This window comes from Podarcis muralis, chromosome 1 (assembly GCF_964188315.1).
Source record: "Podarcis muralis chromosome 1, rPodMur119.hap1.1, whole genome shotgun sequence".
Taxonomy (NCBI): domain Eukaryota; kingdom Metazoa; phylum Chordata; class Lepidosauria; order Squamata; family Lacertidae; genus Podarcis; species Podarcis muralis.
Window position 1 is genome coordinate 67,928,092 of NC_135655.1, and position 24,219 is coordinate 67,952,310.

Sequence of the window (24,219 nt, forward strand, 5' to 3'; positions counted from 1 at the left end):
ATTAGAACCTCTCATCAGCTGCAGCTATAGTGTGGATTTAGAAGTGGGAGAGTCAGGTTCAAACTAGTGAAAAGCAGTCTATTTCCGCACTCTCTGCTCTTCTTTCAGTTCAGAATAAGTATCAAATGAGCTGGCCCCCAAGGCCGCAAAATTCTGATCCCAATGTGGAGCCTACTACAGCCCTGATTACATATTTCTGAATTGTAATGGCACCCAAATCCATCCTCCTAACCCGCCTTCCTCCCAAATGCCATTACCTGGCTGCTGTGGCAGCTCTGCTCTCCATTACTACTGCCTCCTCCTCCTCCCTCCCCTACCTGGTATTTGAAACATGGCTTCTGCAGCATTCCAAGCAGGAATCCTGGGTAGTGGCCCCTACAACAGTACTGTAGGTTGACAGAGGGAGGGAGGGACCTCTGTGCCTCCCATCATTGTTGCCAGGTAAGTGAGGGGGAGACGGAGTTCTTTTTGAACTCTCTGTGCAGTGCTGGTGTGTCAGCTTCAAAGCCTGCATATATCCAACAGAAACTAATGAGGTTTGTTCAGCATCTTGTGTGATGCATCACAGGAGAAAGGCAGCCTTTGTAAGACCAAGGCAAAGGCAGAGTTAAACTCCTATAGAGGGATATAGGAAATGCTGATCTCTTTGATCTAATTATAAGCATAGGACTGTCATTGAGAATTCTCTCGTATTAAGCCGGCCATCTAGAAGTCTTGCATATATATGCGCTCCTTACCATGCAAGCAAGTGCAATGTGATGCTGCTAGTGGGATACGGAAGGAAACAAGGCAAACTACTTAATTCGTGTCTTCAAAATTTGCTGCCATATTAATACCTCTGGAAAGCAGTGGTATTATTTTTTTACCTGCCCTTCACCCTAAGTTCCAGGGCAGGTTATAACAATTAGAACACAACACAAAAAGAACTTGCAGCCACCTATATAACAATAGAATAGTACCACTTTCCACAGAAATAATGCCCCACAGAAGGATGTATTGGGACTGGCCTTGAAGTAATTAGGTTATTGAGCTGTGCTTCTCCGGCTCAGTCACATTACTTCAGCAAAATGTGCACAATAATGACATCTCTCTCCCATGAAGTAAACAGGAAAACTTATTAATAAACTTTCAATCAAGAGTTTTCATGACTCATCACAATAACACCCGGTAAATATATAGGAGAAAATGCAAGTCAAACCTAAATCACCTCCAAGGAATTGCAGAACATTCTTATCTGAAACTAATTAGCACTTGGTTTCGGTAGCCTTCTGGTGCTAGAACTCTGATTAGCATTCCTCTGAGGCCAGACCGGTTGGGGGATCTCTTGCTGGCTGCCTCAGCCTCAAAGCAGAAAGAAGAATTTAAATCCCATTAACCATTTACATCTGGGCACAATGCAGGTCGATTCCTTTCCTTAATCCTTAAAACACGGAAGTAATTAGCTCTTAGGAAACACCTCAGGCATTTTACATTGCTTGGCATATTGTAACACTTTCTCATTGTTTTTATTATTATCATTTTGCTGGGGAGACTGGCACAAAGACCACAGGGTAATTAGAAAATTTTATTATTATGTTTATCATTCATTCATTCATTCATTCATTTAATGTAGTCCAGCTTTCATGTTCAAAGATAATTCTGAACACATACCAGATTAGGGCTATTTATCTCCCAGTGGGATGTAATTGGGCCCTAGAATTTACTGAACTGCCTAACAAAAAAAACTCAGTGAATCCTTTGCTTGTTTGTTTTCCAGACATCAGTTTCCTTAAGTAGAGAAAATATAATTATGTGACTTTTTAGTTTTGTTTGCCTTTTTTCCAGCCATCAAATTACCTCACTTGATATTTACCCACACGCTTCTAACCTTGTTTTATGGGTGCATATGGTCCCACAATAAGCTATCACTGTTTCCCTCAAATCCAAATCCATCGGCTTTATCACTGACATCTTGCCCACTTAGGCCAATTTGAGGGACTCACTAGAGATGTTCTGCAAAGGCGTCAATAATTCAGTCCACCATTAACCTGAGTGCTGACTGGTCTAACACAAATTAATGTCAGAACACCACTGTGAAATTATCAGATGAGCAAATGAAAACAGCTGATGTGATGAGCCCATTGATTGTTACACACACCGTCACACTTCTAGCAATTGCCCAGAGTATGACTTACGGCCTAAAATTAAGGCCAGCTGCATGTGTAAGCTAAAAGGTTTTCCAATGCACTGTAAACGACTTTACAGCAAATCCTGGAAAGTTTATCAAGAACTCTCAAAGCAGAATGACTATTATGTAGATAGCCCTGTCCTTCATTTCAAGCCTGAAATAACTCCCAGCTTGCAGTAGAAGGTGACCAATAGTGCTGGGCGATATATCAATATATTGTCCAAAACCGGTTTGAAGTCCAGATTGTGATATTGGTTTCATAATTTTTGACCTGGCAATATATTGTGAATTATGATGTGTGTGTGTGTGTGTGCTATGCAAAAATCACAATGTGGGAAGAACCGTGAAGTCAACTAATGCTTCTCTCGATTTCTGCAACCCCTGTTAACTCTGCCAGCTCAGCTCACCCCAGCCTCTTGCAGGGGGCAGCAAAATCACAAGAGCAGCTGCCAGCAAGAATCACAGTGCAAGAAAAACCATGAAGCCAGACAATGCTTCTACATAGCTCCATCCTTATTTCAGACATTGTGATATATCAGTATACCGCAATGTTTAGCTGGTGATAGATCACGGTGTGGCAAACCAGATACTGCCCAGCACTAGTGACCAAGTGGAGGAGCTATTAGCAAAGTCATGCAGCAAACTTTGGCACCAGCTTTGTCCTTTTGCCTACTATCACCACACTTACTACCATCAGTCATTTCAGCGTCATCTACCTGCACATTGTTTAAAGCAGGAGCAGTCAAAGGGTAGATCAGCATCTCCTGGGAGAACTTTGGGAGAACTGATGCAGATCGGCAAGGATTTCTGCCTTGTAATGGTTTAAATACAGCAAAAACAAAATGGTTTCCCCTCTTCTTCTTCTTTTCCAAATTGGACTGCTGAAACTAGTAAACCTTGAGAGAAAACCCAAAGAGGATTTTCATCTAAAAGCACAGAGGGAAAGATTTGTGCTCATGATGGCGTTAGGGCACCTTCAATACTGTTTGCGGCTGCAAAAGTTGTTTATTTCCAAACAGTACATGACACATAGTTTCCTACTGAAACCCTGTAACTTTTTATATCACAAATATTCTGGGAGAGAGAGGGTGCTATCCCGCTTCTGTACTGCTATAGTGCAAGAATGCCCCTCCAGATCACCATGATGCAGTGACATTGCAGAACTAATATAGTGGAATAACATGTGGATGATCCAGTATATATTCACCACTAATACACTATTATTGCACCAATGACATGTTGCATAATACAATTGCAGAAAACAAAACTCACCAGTCTGGAGGGGCCCAAAATAGCCTTGACTCTGTACCGCAACATGAGATAGGAAAAATTCAATAGCAGCAAATCCCACATTGTCATTATTTAGGTATCATATTTAGGATTCATAGAATAAAGTCATGATACTCATGCGTTCTTTGTTCATTTTTTCCCCTCCCACAATGAAGTTTACCGTACATATCACTTGCACATACATGTGCTTCTTACAGTAGTTATGCCAGATCCTTCATTTAATCATTTTTTAAAACTCTATTACACCCTAGCTGGAGAATTTCTCAATTTTGCATTTCCATGGTTGTTGAGATTCCAATGAAGTCAATAGGACGGCAATAGGATTCACAGAGATGGGGGGGGCACTTCCTCTGGGCATCTGGTTGCCTACCATGAGAACAGGATTCTGGGCTAGATGGGCCTGATCCTTATGTCCATGTGTTCCCCATAGGACAGCCCTATGCAACTTGAAATATATTTGAAGTACACAGAGAGAACAAAACAGACAGAGCCCCCGCCCAGTGGACTGGAAATCTGGTACAAAACACTTGTGCAATCAGCCCATCCAAGTGGTTCCTTTACCCACACATTTCACAGTGGGGTGGAATTGCACTATGGGGAAGTGGCTCTCACACCATACATAAAAACAAATCTTACAAAAGGGGTTAAAAAAATTATTACAGGAAAGTACTGTACGCATGTTGCTCAGATTTGATCAAATTGACACTTTGAAGGTTTAGGTTAGGTTAGGAGGACACCAAGTGGCAGAATAGCGTATAATAAAAAAATTAAATCAACCATCCTTCGCAAAATCTCTCCACACTCCACCATTAGAAAACAAGTAAATACCTAAAGGCTCCAAGAGAGGACTTATCAGAGTGATTGAACTTGCTTATAAAAATATAAATAGCACATTAAGTGCCAGCCCTGTATTGCTAAGCCTCTGAATTTAGATGTTAGTCATAAAGGAAAAACTACCGTATTTTTCGCTCTATAACACGCACCCGACCATAACACGCACATAGTTTTTAGAGGAGGAAAATCCGTAGGCATGCCACCCGTAGGCATTCCCTCCATAACACGCACAGACATTTCCCCTTTCTAGGAGGAAAAAAGTGAGTGTTATGGTGCAAAAAATACAGTATGTCCTGACTTAAAGCATCCTCCTACAATTTTTATATGAGTACCTTAGGCTGCAATCCTACAGACACTTGGAGTAAATCACGTGGACATTTATATTACTGTACTGTTAATTTTGTGGCCTTCATTGTTATTCAGAAAACAACAAAGTCTGGATGTACAAGAAAGGAAAGAAAGGAAAAATAGTTTTTATAAACTTTGTCTTATCATAATTCTATGGAGAAACATACATGCACATGAGGGCTTTCTGGGTCAGTCCTGAGGAACGGCCATAGCTCTTTGGTACAGCAACTGATTTGCATGCTGAAGATCTCAGGACGAGTTCCTGGTAGGCCTGGGGAAGAGTCCTCTCTCAGACTCTGGAGAGCCTCTTCCATATATAGACAATATATAGACAGCCTGTATAGACAATACTGTTTCCCTTTAGAAAGTGTTCCGTGCTGTTAAAGAATTCTTTTTGCAATTGGAGGATTCTGCTGCATACATTAATCTTTTTGAGCAGAAAGCAGCAGGTCTTCATGGTGCAAATGGTGAGAAACAACATCAAGACAAAAGATTCTATCAGCGAGCACAAAGTAACCAAGTCAGCCCCCACCCTAGCCAAGCAAGATAGATGTATCTGGCAATAGTGCCTCTGGCATGACATCAGTGTCAGCACAGAAGAGCAAGGTGACAAATCAAGTCAGTCTTCATGAAGGCATCTTAAAGTGCAAATCTTCTAAAATGTCCAGGCCTACTTCATCCCAGTCATGGACTAATGGTGCAATTCTAACCACATCTACTCAGAAGTAAGTCCTATTGAATTCAATAGAACTTACTCCCAGGAAAGTAGCTTTAGGATTTCAGCTAACTTATATTACAGTATCTTCAAATCCTTGCTTATAGTTATTTCCTCCCTCCCATTTCCTGATGTAAAATTAACATATATGCCTTTTCTATATTAGGATGTAAGTGTCAATCTCATTTGGATATCTTTTGGGACAGATGGGCTGCCTATATTAATAGATATGTTTAAAGTAGGGTTCATGTATTATGCTCATTGCTAATGTGAGCCAATGTTGTTTATTTCTATTTGCAATAAAAAGAACATATTTTTTATTTTTTTAAAAACCATTTTTAGATTTTAAAAAGTTTGTTGAAGTTTAGAGACTTTATTTACTTTACTCACATAAAGGTAAAGGTAAAGGTACCCCTGCCCGTACGGGCCAGTCTTGACAGACTCTAGGGTTGTGCGTTCATCTCACTCTAGAGGCCGGGAGCCAGCGCTGTCCGCAGACACTTCCGGGTCACGTGGCCAGCGTGACGAAGCTGCTCTGGCGAACTGGCACCAGAGCAGCACACGGAAACGCCGTTTACCTTCCCGCTATAAAGCGGTACCTATTTATCTACTTGCACTTAGGGGTGCTTTCGAACTGCTAGGTGGGCAGGAGCTGGGACCGAACGACGGGAGCTCACCCCACCACGGGGATTTGAACTGCCGACCATGCGATCGGCAAGTCCTAGGCGCTGAGGTTTTACCCACAGCGCCACCCGCGTCCCTACTTTACTCACATAATCTGTGCTAATTGTTCTGAACATGTTAAACCATTCATATTATGTTACTAATGCGGGGGGGGGGGGTGTCCAAATGGCCCTTCTGTGCGTTTGACACTAGCACAGGCTGAAACTGGCATCCTACAAAAGCCACCCTCTCAGAAATAGTCAGAGCAACACTCTACTTAGGTAATGCTCAGCTGAGGCGAAAGGAGCACCATGCCTTACTAGCTTGCATTGGAAGATGTGTGCGTCTTGTTATTATGGAGTTGGCAGTGAGAGGATGGAAGTAGTTCTATACCCTCCAGGGTGACAGCCAGCTCTGGTATAGATCTGGACTCTGCTCAGGTAAGAGAGGAGTATTAGATTGTCCAGTGGGTGGGTGGGGAGCTGTGACTTCAGATATTAGGATAGCAATGTATTGCATATGTGTATGCTTGGCAGTGACCCTTGGTATGTGGGTTGTAATATTGCTTAGTGTGAGTGGTTCATATATGCATGGTTGATAGAGGTAATGTTTGAGGTTGTGAATAGTTATAGCAGCTGTGTGAAATGGATGGTGAGTGAAATTGGCTGAGTGAATGCATCTATGTTGTGTTTATTGGAATTTTATATTACGGTATACTGCCTTGTACTGCTCTCTGTCTTTATTGTTTATATACAGTGGTACCTTGGTTTACAAACTTAATCCGTTTCGGAAGTCTGTTCTTAAACCAAAGTGTTCTTAAACCAAGGCGTGCTTTCCCATAGCAGCAGGGGACTCAATTTACAAATGGAACACACTCAACAGGAAGCGGAACGTGTTCTGCTTCCAAGGCAAAGTTCACAAACCAGGTTTGCAGCATTCTTAATCCAAGTCTTAATCCAGCATTCTTAATCCATAAACTAAACTGTTCTTAAACCAAGGTACCAGTGTATATTGTTATGTGAATCATTTAACATGGTTTTATTGAAGTGTGTGCACGCGAGCATGCATATGTATTTATTGTAAACTGCTTTGAGAGCTTTCAGATAGTAAGTGGTCAACATATGGAAATAATAATATTTTAAACATATACAGTGGTACCTCGGGTTAAGAACTTAATTCGTTCTGGAGGTCCGTTCTTAACCTGAAACTGTTCTTTTTTTTTTTTTAATAAATTTTTATTAATTTTCCAAACATATAATGAAAACAAACAATACACAAAACAAAAACATACAAACATATAAACATGTATAATTTCATAATCTTATTTTCATGCACCTTACTTCTCGGACTTCCCCATACCTCCCCTTTTCTGCATCCTTGTTTTACATTTCTTCAGCAACTCCTCCAGTTAACTAATTATCAAGTTCACTTTCATATAGGTTCTTTTTTAACTTATTGATTACAGCTGTAATTCTCTATTTCCCAGATCCTTAACATCTTAACACTCCTCAATTTTACAGTAATTTTTAAGGTATACTTTAAATTTCTTGCAGTCCTCTTCCACTGTCTCTTTCCCCTGGTCGCGGATTCTGCCAGTCATCTCTGCCAGTCCCATATAGTCAATCACCTTCGTCTGCCATTCTTCCAGCGTGGGTAGTTCTTGTGTCTTCCAATACTTTGCTAAAAGAATTCTTGCTGCTGTCGTAGCATACATAAAAAACGTCCTGTCCTTCTTTGACACCAATTGGCCAACCATGCCCAGAAGAAAAGCCTCAGGTTTCTTAGGAAAAGTCCATTTAAGGACTTTCTTAATTTCATTATAGATCATTTCCCAAAAGGCTTTAATCTTCGGGCAGGTCCACCAAAGGTGATAAAAGGTACCTTCAGTCTCATTACATTTCCAGCATTTGTTATTGGGCGAATGGTAAATTTTTGCAAGCTTGACTGGAGTCATGTACCACCTGTAAACCATTTTCATTATGTTTTCTCTTAAGGCATTACATGCCGTAAACTTAACACCGGTGGTCCATAACTGCTCCCAGTCAGCAAACATAATGTCATGACCTATATCTTGCGCCCATTTAATCATAGCTGATTTCACCGTTTCATCCTGTGTATTCCATTTCAACAGCAAGTTATACATTCTTGACAAGTTCTTAGTATTGGGTTCTAACAGTTCTATTTCTAGTTTTGACCTCTCCATCTGGAAGCCTATTTTCCTGTCTTGTTTAAATACCTCGTTTATCTGAAGGTAATGCAGCCAGTCTCTTACTTTGGACTTTAATTTCTCATAACTCTGTAATTTAACTTTTTCACCATCTTGTTCTAAAATTTCACAATATTTTGGCCATTTAGATTCCATATTAAGTTTTTTCACCTCTTTAGCTTCCATTGGTGACAACCACCTGGGAGTTTTACTTTCCAGTAAATCTTTATACCGCAACCAGACATTGTATAATGCTTTCCTAACAATATGGTTTTTAAAGCCTTTATGCAATTTTACCTTGTCATACCATATATATGCATGCCAGCCAAATCTATTATCAAACCCTTCCAGATCCAGAATGTCTGTATTCTCAAGAAGCAGCCAATGTTTCAACCAGCAAAAAGCTGCCGATTCATAGTAGAGTCTTAAGTCCGGCAGGGCAAACCCCCTCTATCTTTTGCATCAGTTAAAATCTTAAATTTTATTCTGGGCTTTTTGCCCTGCCAGACAAATTTAGATATGTCTTTCTGCCACTTCTTGAAACAGTCCATCTTGTCCAAAATCTGCAACGTCTGGAATAAAAACAACATTCTAGGCAATACATTCATCTTAATGACAGCAATTCGGCCTAACAAGGAGAGTCTCAACCTTGACCATATTTCTAGATCTTTCTTTACTTCTGTCCAACATTTGTCATAATTGTCCTTAAATAAGTTCACATTCTTAGATGTTAAGTTTACCCCCAGGTACTTCACTTTTTTTGTTATCACTAAACCTGTTTCACTCTGAAACTTCTCTTTTTCAGCAATTGTTAGATTTTTCTCCAACACTTTCGTTTTCTGTTTGTTCAGTTTAAATCCTGCTACTTGACCAAATATCTCAATTAGTTCTAATACTCTTTTAGTACTAGTATCTGGCTGTTGCAAGGTCAATACTAGGTCATCTGCAAATGCCCTTAGTTTGTAATGTCTGGCTCCGACCTGAACTCCTTTAACCAACTGGTCCCCTCTGATCATGTTTAGCAAAACCTCCAGGACTGATATAAAAAGTAAAGGGGATATTGGGCATCCCTGTCGTGTACCTTTTTCTATAGGTATTTCTTCCGTAACCACATTATTTACGATTAACTTTGCTTTTTGTTCTGAATATATTGCACCTATACCATTTTCAAAACCTTGGCCTACCCCCATCCCTTGGAGATTCTTCTTCATAAAGCTCCAGCAAATATTATCAAAGGCTTTCTCCGCGTCCACAAAAATTAAAACAGCCTTCCTATTAATGTCCACTTCTAACAGTTCCAAAATGTCTATTATGTTCCTCACATTATCTGACATATGTCTCCCTGGAAGAAAGCCAGTTTGGTCCTTATGAATCTCCCCTACCAACACTCTCTTCAGTCTTTTTGCCAAAATGTCTGCAAAAATTTTGTAATCCACATTAGTGATATAGGGCGGTAGTTTTTAACCTGGTTCTTTTCAGTCTCAGTTTTCGGTATAAGTGAAATAAAAGCTTCTTTCCACAATTCAGGTGCCTTTTTCCCCTCCAAAATTTCATTACAAACTTCCTTCAGTGGTTGTACTAGCCATTCCTTCAACGCTTTGTAATATCTAGCGGTCAAACCATCTGGTCATGGAGATTTTCCCAATTGCATATTCTGAATGGCACCCTCTATTTCTTGTCCTGTTATTTTCTCATTCAAAATCATTTTGCTTTGCTCTGAAATTTTTGGTAATCCATGTTTCTTAATAAATTCTTCTATTTCCTGTTCGTTGACTGGCCCTTGTGCATATAATTTCCTAAAGAAACTTTGAAAACAATTACTTATCTCGTTTGGTTTGTGAATAATCTTTCCATCCATTTCTAAGCTTGTCACAGTGTTCAATTTTTGCCTCTTTTTCAGTTGCCATGATAGAAGTTTCCCACATTTATCTGCTGATTCAAATGTCTTTTGTCTCATTTGCTTTATTTTCCATTCTATCTCTTGGTTCATCAATTCCATATATTGCATCTGGTAGTGCTTTATTTCTCTCAAAATCTCATGAGACTTTGGTTTGGACCTCAATTTCTTTTCACCTTCTTTCATTTTTTCCAAAAAAATTTCTTTCCTCTCATTCTGTTTTTTCCTCTTTATAGAGTTCTGTTGTATTAGGAAACCTCGCATCACGGCCTTGCTTGCGTCCCAAATTATTCTTTTCTCCACTTCTGTTCTCAAATTTATCTCAAAGTAATCTTTCAATGTTTTTGGGCCTTCTTGTAAATCTCTTCATCTCTAAAGAGGGTGTCATTCATTCTCCATCTAAAGGATCCAGTTGTTGTTAGTTTCATCTCCATCTTTACAGCGTTATGGTCGGAGCAAGTCTTTGGGCAGATTTCTACTTTTTTTATCCTTGGCGCCATACTACTAGTTACCCAAATTTGGTCAATTCTTGTCCATGTCATTTTTGCTTCAGAGAAAAAAGTTCCCTCTCTCTCAAGAGGGTTCCTTGTTCTCCAAATGTCAATCAAGTCCATAGTTTCAGTCATTTCAAAGAAAGTCTTTGGTAATCTCCCTTCCTTGGAAATTACTTGTCTCTGTGCCTTGTCCTGAAACTGTTATTAACCTGAAGCACCACTTTAGCTAATGGGGCATCACGCCGCTGCCACGCGATTTGTGTTCTCATCCTGAGGTAAAGTTCTTAACCCGAGGTACTATTTCTGGGTTAACGGAGTCTGCAACCTGAAGCGTCTGTAACCCGAGGTACCACTGTATGTCCTGCCTTTCCTGCAAGCAGCTCAAGATTGCACACATGGTTTCTATTTCATCCTTACAACAACTCTGAGAGGTAGATGAGGCTGAGAGAAGGTGGCTAACCCAAGGTCAGCCAGTGAATTCATAGCTGAGTGGAGATTTGAACCCTGACCTCCCAGGCTCTGATCCTTACACTACACATTATGACTTCAGATTTTACTACACACAGCAGACATTTTTCACCATTGCATCTTAAAATAACCTTTGCAAAAAAACTAATTTCAGCCAAAGAGTAGGATTTCCATTAAAGGCCTTACATTTGCTTATGGGAAATCAATTTTACTGTAAAATAAAATAAAATCACCCTTGCCTTCTTTTTCCAGTTCATTTCCGGGCCCCAGCTCAAGGAATCCTGCATTCCTAAAGTATAATATTCAACAAAGATACAAAAATTCTTAACTGCAGCTGAATACACATACAAACATGGAAATGGAAAGATACAAGAAGTCAGACCGGGAGTTGATAAGCCTGCAAAGAACTGCAGGGAATTAATTAATGTTTCCAAACTGAAACTTAAGAGTAGTACAAACAACCTTGTTAAACCTGTTGTTGCAAAGTGATCAGGCAGTAGTTAGAATGAAAATGTTTAGGCTAAAAGGCCTGATGAATGAAGAGCACAGGAGCACAGAACCATTTAGGAAGCTGCCTTATACTGAGGCAGACTATTGGTTCATCTTGCTCAATATTGTCTATAGTGACCACCACCAACTCTCCAGGGTTCCAGGCAAGAGTCTCTCCCAGCCCTACCTGGAGATGCCAGGGATTTGAACCTGGGAACTTCTTCAAGCAAGGCAGATCCTCTACCACTGAGCTATAGCCCCTCCACTTGCTGTAGAGTTCCAAATACGCTGATGAACAGAAAGAGTATTTAGTACAAAATACCACTGGCTACTAAGAAAGAAAGAAGATACGGCATTCTGTATAGAGATTTAAGAACCTAAAAGCCATACTGGATCAGATAAAAGGCCCGCTTAGCCCAGCATCCTGTTCTCACAGCGGCCAGCTAGATAACTTGATGCCTAAGGGAAGCTCACAAGCAGGATCTGAGCGCAACAGTTTTCTTCTCACTTGATTGCCAGTAAATGGTACACAAATACATGCTTTTGAGGCAACCACTGCACATATACAGATGACAGCTTAATGGATAGGAGTTCTAGGGGCACTGCAGGGACAAGGAAACCAGAAAATATAATACACATCAGGTGAAGACATCCCCGCCCCCAACTCTTGTGTGAACAACACTGTTCAAATGTGGCTTCAGATGCAATAAAGAGGGAACAACTTCGCTGGGTTTTAAGCCGCTTATGTGAACATACAAGAGCCTGCAAGTCTTCCTTTTTCTTTCTGCATCTCTTATCTTATTCTACAACTTCTGTAGAGCATTCAGCAACTCCACCTCTGTCTTTCTGCACAACAACTCATCTTAAAAGACTCTTCACACCATTTTTGAATATGTATAGAGCAGAAAGTAGGATCTCTCTTACTAGCACCCTCTGGCTCCACACACACATAGCATGTGCTTGGAAAAGAGCCTACATAGGCCGTGTGTGACCTAGAAGCCTGCCTGTTCAAGGGTCCCTGGATCTCTACACATGCACTTTGTACATGTACATTTTCCCAGGTTAAGCTGACTGCATGTTTGATAGATTTATGTTTGTGCTTGTGTACTATATTTGGGGAGCTGGAAGTTTATGGTTTATTTCCATGATTTTATTTTTGTTGTGCATTTTGAGGCATTTCTTTCCTCCTTAAAGGTGGCCTAAAATATTTTTAAAAATTTTTAAAAATAAAATTGGCAGTGTTAATTAATACAACTCACTCCTCCAACTACATGCATTCCTCCTGTTAACTAAATATCTGTTTATCTAAATTCTCTCCCTTCCATCCAGTGACGCTGAACATCGTGTGCATCCCTCCTATTGCCTGCAGGAATCTTAGTCCCATCATTAGCACTGTTGCAGTAGTTGTCTCAGGTCCTGTGTTGTTGCCATGTGCCAACCAATCCCTATGATTCTGTTACCAAAGTCTTCTCCTGCAGAGATCAGATCCAATTATTGGTGTGCGATCCTAGGTGGTTCTGCATTCCCATTCCTGTCCAAATATGCCATAACATTATATGATGCTAAACTTCTGCAAGAGCTTCATCTCATTCAGACTCAACAATCCACACGTAGTTCACATTACTTCCATTTGAAAGAGACCTTTCTGTCACATTGCAGAGGCTAATGAAAAGAAGAAGACAAACTAGAGTTTTTAATGAAAACTGTGCTACAGTTTGTCCTGCTTGCATCTGTCTGAACAATTAAAAATTTCTTAAGTCATAATTATATCACTATCTTAATTAATCAGATCCTCCTGTTTTGGAACAGGGTATTATCTGCCCTTGATGTTGCCTATATACATCATGCATTGCAGCCTCTGTCTGCTCTAAGTTTTGATTGAAAATGTTTATTGAAGTCAGCTCTGCTGTTCCAGCACAGAGAACATTTCCTTTGATGTTTAGGAGAGACTGTATGGCTGTAACCTCTGCACAAGTGACATTACTACCCCCCATCCTGCAATTATATGCACAGACAGTGGCCTGGGCAGAAAATAGACACCCCTTATTTTGCAGCAGCATCTACAACTTAAACTCCTTAATAGGTATAATGCACATAACTTGCCATTTTGAGTTAATGCCGAATTTTCACTCTGCAGAAAACAGCTGGAGGTTTTTTGCCAATTCCTTCAGATTGGATCAGTGATGCAAAAAACCTCAGCACAATGTAAACTGAAAAGAGAGGTTTAAGAGTGCAGCTACTGTACGCATTAACAGCACAGCATGCCTAAAATAATCCCACAGACCAAAACACACTGCCGACAATGTTTTCATTACTGCTCGGTCTACCCCAACACCTTTGAAACAGATGTGAGCGCAGCCGAGCATCAGGGATTGATTTGTTTTGTCTAAGCTGAACTTGAACACTAGGGGGCAAATCTGAATTATACATAATATGTCTGCATGGGGGCATTTTCAGGGGATCTGAGGCACTCATTCAGTTCATCCAGACACTAATTGTCCCATGCACCTTGAGCTCAGCTGCTATTTACTATTCAGCGCTGGCAAGAACAGCACTATCTATGTCATCCAAACAATGGTGTTTAGGCACAGTGTGGTGCAATGCCCTAGAATCCCTTTTCCCCTCCTGGAGGAACACTGCTGTTTTTCTGATTTGGAGCTAAAGCATTCAACAGGAGGTGAGGAGCGTTCCTGCACAGCTGTGTGCTATTATTTCTTGTGAGTCAAAGGCAAGATACAGGATCAGCATGCATCTCCTGCAGCTAAACTGTACTATTCAGAAGACTGAAACTGTGATCACATGTTTGAATGCTTCCTCATGTAGTAATAATAATAATGAAATAATGTGCTTAATAAAGTAGGTCATCATGGAGGCTAGGTGTCTCACTAGATTTGTATTTACAGTAGGGGTGGGTTGGACTACAACTCCCATCATCCCTGATTGTTGGCGATGCTGGGTTGGAGTGATAGGGAAGGTCAACAACACCTGAGATATATGAACATTCCTAGTTACAGTCTGAATTGTTACACTTCCGGAACAGATATTTATCAGGTGCTTTGTTTCCTGGTGTTTCCCTATGTAAGTTTAAACTGGCTTTCTGTTAATCGGTTCCTAACATGAATGTAAGACCTATAATAATAGTCATATTTGTGGAGTTCACATTAAATTTCTGTTGTGAATTCTGTCCATATTCAGTCTGGCAGGAAACATGTCTGTACTACTCTAAGAAAAGAACAGGCTTGCATCTTCACTCAGTCAGTAGAGCACGAGACCCTTAACCTCAGGGTCATTCAAGTCTCATGGTGGGCAAAAGATTTCTGCATTGCAGGCAGTTGGACTAGATGACCCTTGTGTTCCATTCCAGTTCTACAATTCTATGATCTGTTGCAATTTCTTCATTTTGTCCTAACACTTTACGTTATTGAAACAAAGTTATCCAAGGTTTCAACTAACATTTTTGTGCCCAATACATATCCAGCACACAAAGTGATATCTGCATCCCTATTCTGAATTCTTTTAGTTGCATATTTTATTTCTTTTACTATAAACATTCTACAACATGGTGTACTTCCATCAAGATAACATTGTGACAATGGATAGATCTCATTGTAGCAGGCCAGCCCAATCTCCAAACGGTGTGAGATTCCAGGGGTTTCAGGCACTTACCCAGGGTTTCGTGTTTCCTTTTGGAAATGAGGCGCAGAAGAGACCATGGTGTCTTTATGATATATGGTTTATATACACATACAAACAACCTGAGCCTATGATGGAGGCCATTGCTTTCCCCATAGCCACAGCCTTGGATACTAATAGAAATCAAACATCCCTCAGGCTTTCTCTGGCTTCCCAGTCTGCAGCTTTTTCTTCTAGCTTCTAGCTCACATCACTGAACTCTCAGCTATCGCCTTTCTCATTTTAACTACCAGCCAGTTGAGGGAGGGGACCGCACCCATTTGTAATCTAGCCCAGAGCCACTTCCTTTGTTCCCCTTAATGGCCCATTACCTATGCTGTTACCTCACCAGGAAGCTAGCTTGGCTATTCCAGGAATTACAAGGAGACCCAAACATTACAAGGGTCTTGGCATACAGCCCACCCCACCCCCCACAAACTCATAACATTATATTTAGTCCCTCTTTTACAGCCATCCAAGTTGGTGGATATCACTATAGCTGTCAACATTTCCTTTTTTTTTTAGGGAAATTCCCTTATTCCGAATAGGATTCCTCTCAAGAAAAGGGAAAAGTTGACAGCTATGGATATCACTGCATCCAGTGAGAGTGTGTTTCATAGTTTAAATATGTGTTGTGTGACATATATGTATATACAGTCGTACCTCAGCTCCCGAATGATTGAAAACCGGAAATGAGTGTTCAGGTTTGCGCACTATTTTTGGAAGTCGAATATCTGACAGGGCTTCTGCGGCTTCTGATTGGCTGCAGGAGCTTCCTGCAGCCAATCAGAACCTGCACGTTGGTTTCCAAACGTTTTGGAAGTCGAATGGACTTCTGGAACAACTTCTGAGGTACGACTGTATTGTTTTTCAACCCAGGAGATCGAGGCTGTGGACGTTTCCCTCTCCTCTCCCTTTTCATATTTGCAACAGCCCTGCGAGGTAGGCCAGGATAAGTTACTACATGCACATAAGCACCAGTTATTGTCAATAGATGGGGGCTGGATCAGGATGCAGGGGGCTCAATCCACACTCAGTGTAACGGCCCTTGGAATCCTGTTGGCTTCCCTGCCGCCTTGTCCTTTATACAACAGCAAGATCACAACACCCATTTGAAGAAGCCCTTCCTGACTGTCTCAAAGTTCTCTCATATTCATTCTGTTTCCACAGGAACTAAGCCTGCTAAGATAGAGGTACAGTGGTACCTCGGGTTACAAACACTTTGGGTTACAGACTATGCTAATCGGGAAGTAGTACCTCGGGTTAAGAACTTTACCTCAGAATGAGAACAGAAATCGCGCAGCGGCAGCAGGAAGCCCCATTAGCTAAAGTGGTACCTCAGGTTAAGAACGGTTTCAGGTTAAGAACGGACCTCCGGTAATCTGGAACACTGCTCCTGTTGAAAGCAGACAGGCAGCTACAATTCTGACATTTTATTGCTTGCCGAGAACAATTTTGCTTTATCAAGCATTTTTAGAAAATGAATTTGATTTGTTGTTTTTATCTTACAGTTTTATGATGATTGAATTATTTTATTGTACACCACCGTTACTTTTCTTAAGGAGTTGGTGGTTTATAAATATTCTTACAAATAAGTAAAGAATAATAAACAGCAGCAGCCACCCCCAATACAGGACCTACGAAAAGCAGTATGGAGGGCAATATTCCTAAACAATTGAGACCTAGTACATTACACACATAGCGGTTTAGAACCCAGAAAGACAATTAAAAACAGTAACCAGCTGCAATGATCTATAAATGGGGAGTCCATCATATCCTTTATTATTCTAACAACACATCTGAGTGTCCTTTTGAATGGAGGAACTGGAACACATTGACAAAGAACTCCTTTAGCATACAAAGTAAAATCTAACTGCCAAATAAAATTCTAATTGCATTAGTTCTTCTTTCTTTCCTTCTTTCAGGGGCAATTGTCCCCTTCCTGTTGTGTAGCTGCCAAAGGATCTAGCCTAGTAAGATGTTTGCTACTTTGGTATTTGGCCTGCAGGAAAACAGCACCTATAAAGTTTACTAATCTTGCCATTAGCTGGCAGCTTGGGGTTTTTTCTTCCATATCTCTCTGTCTCTCTCCAATAATCAAGCTGGGTCACTGTTTTATGACAGCACTTAGCTTAATTTCTCCCCTTTTTATTATTGTTACGTATTCTGTTTCAGGGGGAATCTATCAAATCAGATTACGTGCTTGCTTAAATGTTTAAAGAACGGAAACACATTATGTATCTAGGTAACCAATTCCAAGACAGAACGGAAAAGCACAGTGCTGACAAATATAGTATGGCATGATTGTGAAGCTCCTTAAATAGGAAGCAAAGGAAGCCAAATGTATTTTGTAAAACAAGCATTTAAAAAGCAGAAACAGACATTATGAGAGATGCAGAGCTGCTGCCACTGTGTCTCCTTTCCTCCTCTTCTTCATACTGTCTAATTTCAAAGCAACATATGACATGGCATCATCACACAGCACATTGCTCCACCCCACCTTACATCCTTGGCTGATGGCAGCAGGGGGAAAATGATTGTCAGTGGGTTTATTGTGACAGTACTCACTGGCTTGGAGTGCTGTCACCTCTTCTTCTTATGCTACCCTAACATTTTTATCAAAATATGAATATTGAAGCGTCCTTTTTTAAAAAAACCAAAATACACCTCTGACTATCACAATGCAAGTCCATCCCATGATGTTCTGTGCTGAGCTACATGTTACAAGAGCCCTCTTCAGACATTACAAAGTTCTGATGTTCAAGCACATAGGAGGCATCTTGCCCACAAACACCTAATGGACACTCCCAGCAGCTTCATATAGATATTAAATAGAATTGGGAATAAAATTGGTTGTTGGGCTATTGCAAAAATGCCCATTTGGGATTAAAATTGCAGAGATGGGGAGGCTTAATTTTTCACAATGATAATGTTGTGTGGACAGTGCAAAACATTTAGGTTCTTGAGGAACACCAATCCCACAATCAACACCCATCTAAAAGCAATCTTAGTTTTAACTAATCAGGTCCACAGAATTTCTGTGCATTTGTTGTTGGAAACATGCTGTATTTGATTACTTTAATGAAATCAATCAGCAAGTCAGACGAATCCAATAAATGTTATAAGCAAGGCCCCAAAGGAAGAGAGTGTTCTCTGTTTAGATCTGTTTATTATACACGGGACTATTTATATCAGAGAATAGATTAGATCCTCATGTGAGCTCTCAGCCAAGAGATTTTAGGTTTGAGTGTTTCCAGGAGCGGATGACTTAGCAGTACTAACCATTGCTTTTCTGCTTTAAGCTGGAAGAGAAGTAACAACTCTGCTTCCAGACTGCTCAGTAGCCAACTGGGTAGTTCCACTTTCTTTAGCCCCAATGGTTGGAGGGGGGACAATTTTCATTGGGGCAATGGTGTGCGAGAAAATTGTTAAATATTCCTTCCTCATTCACTACACCCCAAATCAGGATTGCTCCCTGCTGCAATTTAGGGGTAAAAATGATGGGGGAGATATGAATAAAATGCATTCTTGGGGGTAGGCGTGGAAGTTGAATATTGAAAACATTACTGTGTGTGTGTGTGTGTGTGTGTGTGTGTGTGTGATTATTTATTTATTTATTCAATATTTCTAAACCACTTAAAATATTTTTTAAATCCCTAAGCAATTTACAAAAATGACATAAAAAACAAAGAAGCACTATAATAAAAACAGTAAAACTGCATTATGAAAACAGGATGGAATTCAGCTAATATGGTCGTTCTGTTCCATCTGGCAAACAGAAATCCTTGCTCTGACAGAATCTCCCCTCTCTTCCCACTGTGTGCTGTTCTGGGGGTTCTCCCAACCCCCCACAGTGGATTTGGAGGCAGGAGAGGGGGGGAAGCTCCATTGTGCTAGTAGGAGTCCTTGCATTGGCTTTTGTTTGTGCTCTGGGTTAGCTGAATCCAGCCCAGTAGAAGGTTAAAACAGGAATTCAATAATAACTGGGTCCAATGTTATGAGTCAGGGAAAGCTTGCACAAAGAAAACATGTCTTCACAAGATGTCTGAAGCAACTAGTAGACGATGTCTCGAGTATGACAGAGGGAAGGGCACTCCACAGGGGCAATGGCAGAAAATAATAGAATCATAGACTTGTAGAGTTGGAATGGACCCTGAGGATCATTTAGTCCAACCCCCTGCAAATGCAGGAATATGCAACTGCCCCATAAGGGGATTGAATCTGCAACCGTTGCATTATCAGCACCACTCTCTAACCACCTGAGTGTCTGTTCTCAGGTTAACACCCTGTGACCTGTAATCCTGTAGGGTGTGGTGCTACAAGTAAAATTTCCCCAGGTGATCTTGTTGATCTTACATGTCTTCTGCTCTAACGATTCCCCAAGTCATGATTGGTAGCCTGCTAGTCCAACTCCAGAGAATGTTCTCTGGGCCCAAACAGACAACCAAGCCACTCTGGGGTGAGTTCTTTCACCCTGTCATAGCTTTATCATCTGAATCATCCTGCAAAGTGGTTAGGAGAAATTGTCAATAAATCAGATGCAGAGGTGTGCAGTAACATTGCCATCTGTAACAACATTCTGTGACAGGTTCTGAAATGTACCAGAGCCATCAGAAACTATAAGCATTAGAGCTCCTCTTCATCAGTTGCTTGGGAACTGCTGTACAGCTGTGCTCCACTCCACTTGGGTAACATCAGAAGCCTTACAGCATCCAACTCTACAATTCCATGATTCTGTATCAGAGGACACATTGTCTCTTCAGAAATGAATTGGCTGCAGCAGATTCCCTATCACCTACGTAATGCAAGGAGAAGGACTCTGTTCACCATCTCCTTGGGCCAGGGATTCCCAAACTTGGGTTTCCCACTCCAGCTGTTTTTGGACTACAACTCCCATCATCCCTAACTAGCAGGACCAGTGGTCAAGTGTGATGGGAATTGTAATCCAAAAACAGCTGGAGACCCAAGTTTGGGACACTCTGCCTTGGGCACCTTCCTTTGTCCCCAAAATACATAAATGCTATTGAAATTATTGCTCCAAAAGGGGGAACATGTGGTCCCCCAGATACTTTTGTGGACAATGTAGGATCACTGCACAAACTAGTCCTTTCAAAGTGCTTAGATCCGATTTATTAGCCAACCTCACAAACGTACATTTAGAAACCATTTATACTAATTGACCAGACCTTATTGATTTCACAGAGAGTCAGTGCTTAATATCTAAATGAAAAGTTGCCAGGGCTTGAAGTCTGCTTGCAAGTCAGACTCTCTTGCCTGAAAGACCATACTTATACAGTGGTACCTCGAGTTAAGAACTTAATTCGTTCTGGAGGTCCGTTCTTAACCTGAAACTGTTCTTAACCTGAGGTACCACTTTAGCTAATGGGGCCTCCTGTTGCCCCCGCCACACAATTTCTGTTCTCATCCTGAAGCAAAGTTCTTAACCCAAGGTACTATTTCTGGGTTAGCGGAATCTGTAACCTGAAGCGTCTGTAACCCAATGTACCACTGTACTCCCAGTTATGTGGGAGATGACTGAGTCAGTGGCAAAGAAATCGCACTCTGAACATGTTTGAAGGATTTTTATAATTACTGCACAGGCTCCGGAAATCAGCCTCACTAAAAGATACCAAGAAAGCCCTGTTGAATATCCAGTTAAACATAAACTCTCCTGAGACAACGTATTTTAATGTCAATAACAGTACTGATTGTTAGGATGCGAATAAGCAATCAGCATTTCAAACTGCCAATTATTTTTCTTTGGCCTTGCTTTTCCATGCACGCCATACATTTAAAACATGTGTATGCCATTCATGGCTACCCCCGAAAAATCCCAGCAACTGTAGTTTGTCCCTCATAGAGCTATAATTCCCAACACCCTTAACAAACTATATTGAACAGGAAGAAATCAGCAGGAGAAACTTTTCCCAGCATACAGACACACTGATAATGAAAACTTCACCTGCTGGATTTCTGCCTGGTGGACCATTGTTAAAAGCACCAAAGCAAAGCCAGAAAAAAAAAGTTGTCAGTCCTACTGTAGCTGCCTGTGAATACAGTAGTTGCATGTGGGGCTCTGGGTCATGGTAAACAAGGAGTTAATGCTAGCTTAGCTGTCCTGTTTTTTATAGGTGTCGGGAGGGGTACAGCAGGTGACAGAAAGTTAGTAGAAACATTGAGAACTTTGGATTTCAAAAGGAAATGTTTGCTCCGTCAGTCTTTAAAAGTAATGATAAACATTATGGAAGGTGGGGAAAATCTTGATGGTTTAAAATATCCTGCTGAGTCATTCAGGCAGCTTCTCACTGTGCAAGTACTTGGGAATGTTAAGTAACTGGCTTGCTTGATTATATGCATAAATAATCTGCTATGTTTTGCATCTTGCAGATAGGTGACTAGTAGGTTGCTGCAGTCATTTCTGCTCGCTATGCATTTATTTAGAAGTAAGTGTCACTAGGAGGATTAGGTTTGTGGGGAGATTGTACTTCCCAAGCTGACAAACACATTGGATGCTATTTTTATTGTCGCTATACAGTATTGCCTAAAAACTAAATTCTGCTGTAGTAGAGAGAAAGACCAGAACCCACATCCCACTAAATGTCAGCCCGGTAAAAGCATTCTTAACGCCCTGTGTCCAGGAGACTCTGCCCCACCCCCTTTTCCTGCTCTATCCCCCCCCCCCACACACACACACTTTTGTTTTGTCTTGTGAGATATTTTGTGGAATTCCTCAGCTTCATCAGTTTCTATAGAAACCTTTATGTCTCTGATCAGCAACTAGATCTTTTGATACACCCCTTTGAAGGAAGGGGCAGGGCAAAAACCCTTGCCTTTTGAGAGCACACTGCTATCCGCCCCACATTGTTCTTCTTCATATATTATGTAGGAAAACATTACCCTGGCCTTCACATAAAATAACGTGATCAAGAAAGCTTACAATCAATCAATCAATGACACAAATTCTATAAATAAACTACGTAGGAATAACAGCCAAAAATCAATGTTGTTGCATTCTCCACACATCTGCGCAGTGAGACATTTCAGAGGTGCAATGCTTATCCGGGTTCAGCTTCCTCTGGAAGGAGGTTGCGGAAGGTTTCTGGCATTTTGTAGTGTTTGACTTTCTTTACAAACAGGCAGGTTGAGCAGGGGTGGAGGTACAGCTTAACCAAATCAACTGCACCACCACATCAGTTTCTCGGAAAGAGGCAGCTCCCCAAAAGCTTGCCTCTTTCTCCAAACTCAAGCTGTAGTTTCAATTATTTCTCTTCACTCACAGGCCTAGGCTGCATCTTCCATAGAGGAAGAAGATATGCCCCCTACCACCTTGTCTGATTAAGTTTTGTTCCTAGTTTGAACAATCCAGAGTGGTCCTGTATATATAAAAAGAATGAAGAAATGGCACCCATTGTGTAACAACTGGCTCCAGTGGAGACACATCTGTCAAATATCCTAGGCTATTAATACTCCTCAGGCAATTCCAATACTCTGGCAAGGTATTGTGAGTCCTATTCACAGAAATCTGATACAGTGGTACCTCAGGTTAAGTACTTAATTCGTTCCGGAGGTCCGTACTTAACCTGAAGCACCACTTTAGCTAATGGGGCCTCCTGCTGCTGCTGCGCCGCCGGAGCACGATTTCTGTTCTCTTCCTGAAGCAAAGTACTTAACCCGAGGTAATATTTTTGGGTTAGCGGAGTCTGTAACCTGAAGCGTATGTAACCTGAAGCGTATGTAACCTGAGGTACCACTGTAGTAATACCCAGGACAATATAATTTGTCTGCCACACTATACCCCCCATTCCTGTTATCATTCATGCAAGTTTATTTTCCTTCCTCCTGCCTGAAACACATTTATAGTATGAGGGGATGTACTCTGTACAGTACTAGCAATTTGTGGGACAGGAGTTCAGATTTGATCCATAGAGTTGTCTGTACTTGCTGCACGTCATTCAACATTTTCATTATATTCATAAATATTGTTAATGACTTTTTTTGTCTTTTTGTCTTATTGTCTTATTGACTTATCTCCAGCTGTTTAGCATGCTCAAGCCACATCTGTCTGTTGGTGGTATACCACATAGGTCGGCAAAAAAAATCAGGAAACAAATATAGTATCTCAAATGAACAAAACATAAAAGAGATTAGGTTCTGGTGCTCACTGGTGTAATACTGTTTATAGTAGTTTAGTTTGTTTTGGAATAAAACACTTCTTGGTTTTCCCCCCTTCTCTCCACATCTGTGTTGAATTGTTCAAGAAGTGTTTTATAGATGTGGAGAGAATTTTTATTATTATTAAATTGCTCTATTTTTTCAAGCTAGTTCTTGACTTCCTTAAAATCTAATCAACTCACAAGGTTTTCAAGCTCCTAGTAAGAGTGTTTTGCTCCAAAGTGGGTTCGGTGTGAGATGGCAAATGGGTGCAGGCCCCTCCCTCAACAGATAAAGCTCGAGTAGAGAGGCCGTTATGTGAGATAGATGTTGGATGCAGAAAGGCTGCGGCCTGGAAAGGCAATGTTTGATTTCTGCTTGAATCCAAGGCTGTGGCTATGGGAGAAACGAGACCCTTTGGGGGTGTAGATTCTGTGAACCCCTCCATCCAATGCTCAGGTTGTATATATATGTAATTAAGCCATATATCTTAAAGACACCACCATCTCCACTGTTCCTCATTCCCAAAAGGAAACAAACTCTCAATAAGAGCCTAGAACCCTTGGAATTTCACACCACTTGGAGACTGAGGTGGCGCACAACAATATTGAGCTACAATACAGTTTCATTGTGAGCGCTGGGGCCTTTTCTTTTTAGTTTTATTCCACAAAGGTACCCTTTCCCATGTGCTACATCAGAGATGAGGAACTTGTGGTCCTCCAGATGTTATTGAACTAGAAATCCCTGACCACCGGCTATGCTGTGGCTGACCGGGGTTGGAGTCTACCAACATCCCAACAACATGCCTAATAAAACTTAAAACAT

The 24,219-nt window shown here is 40.9% G+C and overlaps 1 long non-coding RNA gene across 1 annotated transcript in view; it reads right to left on the reverse strand.

Annotated features, from left to right (window-relative positions):
* Positions 1-23,783, reverse strand: part of LOC114597871 (uncharacterized) — a 114,596-nt gene extending 90,813 nt beyond the window's left edge. Inside the window, exon 1 of the long non-coding RNA XR_013392645.1 lies at positions 23,598-23,783. This is a non-coding gene — a long non-coding RNA (uncharacterized LOC114597871). The remainder of the gene's footprint in view (positions 1-23,597) is intronic.
* Positions 23,784-24,219: the final 436 nt, after the last annotated feature.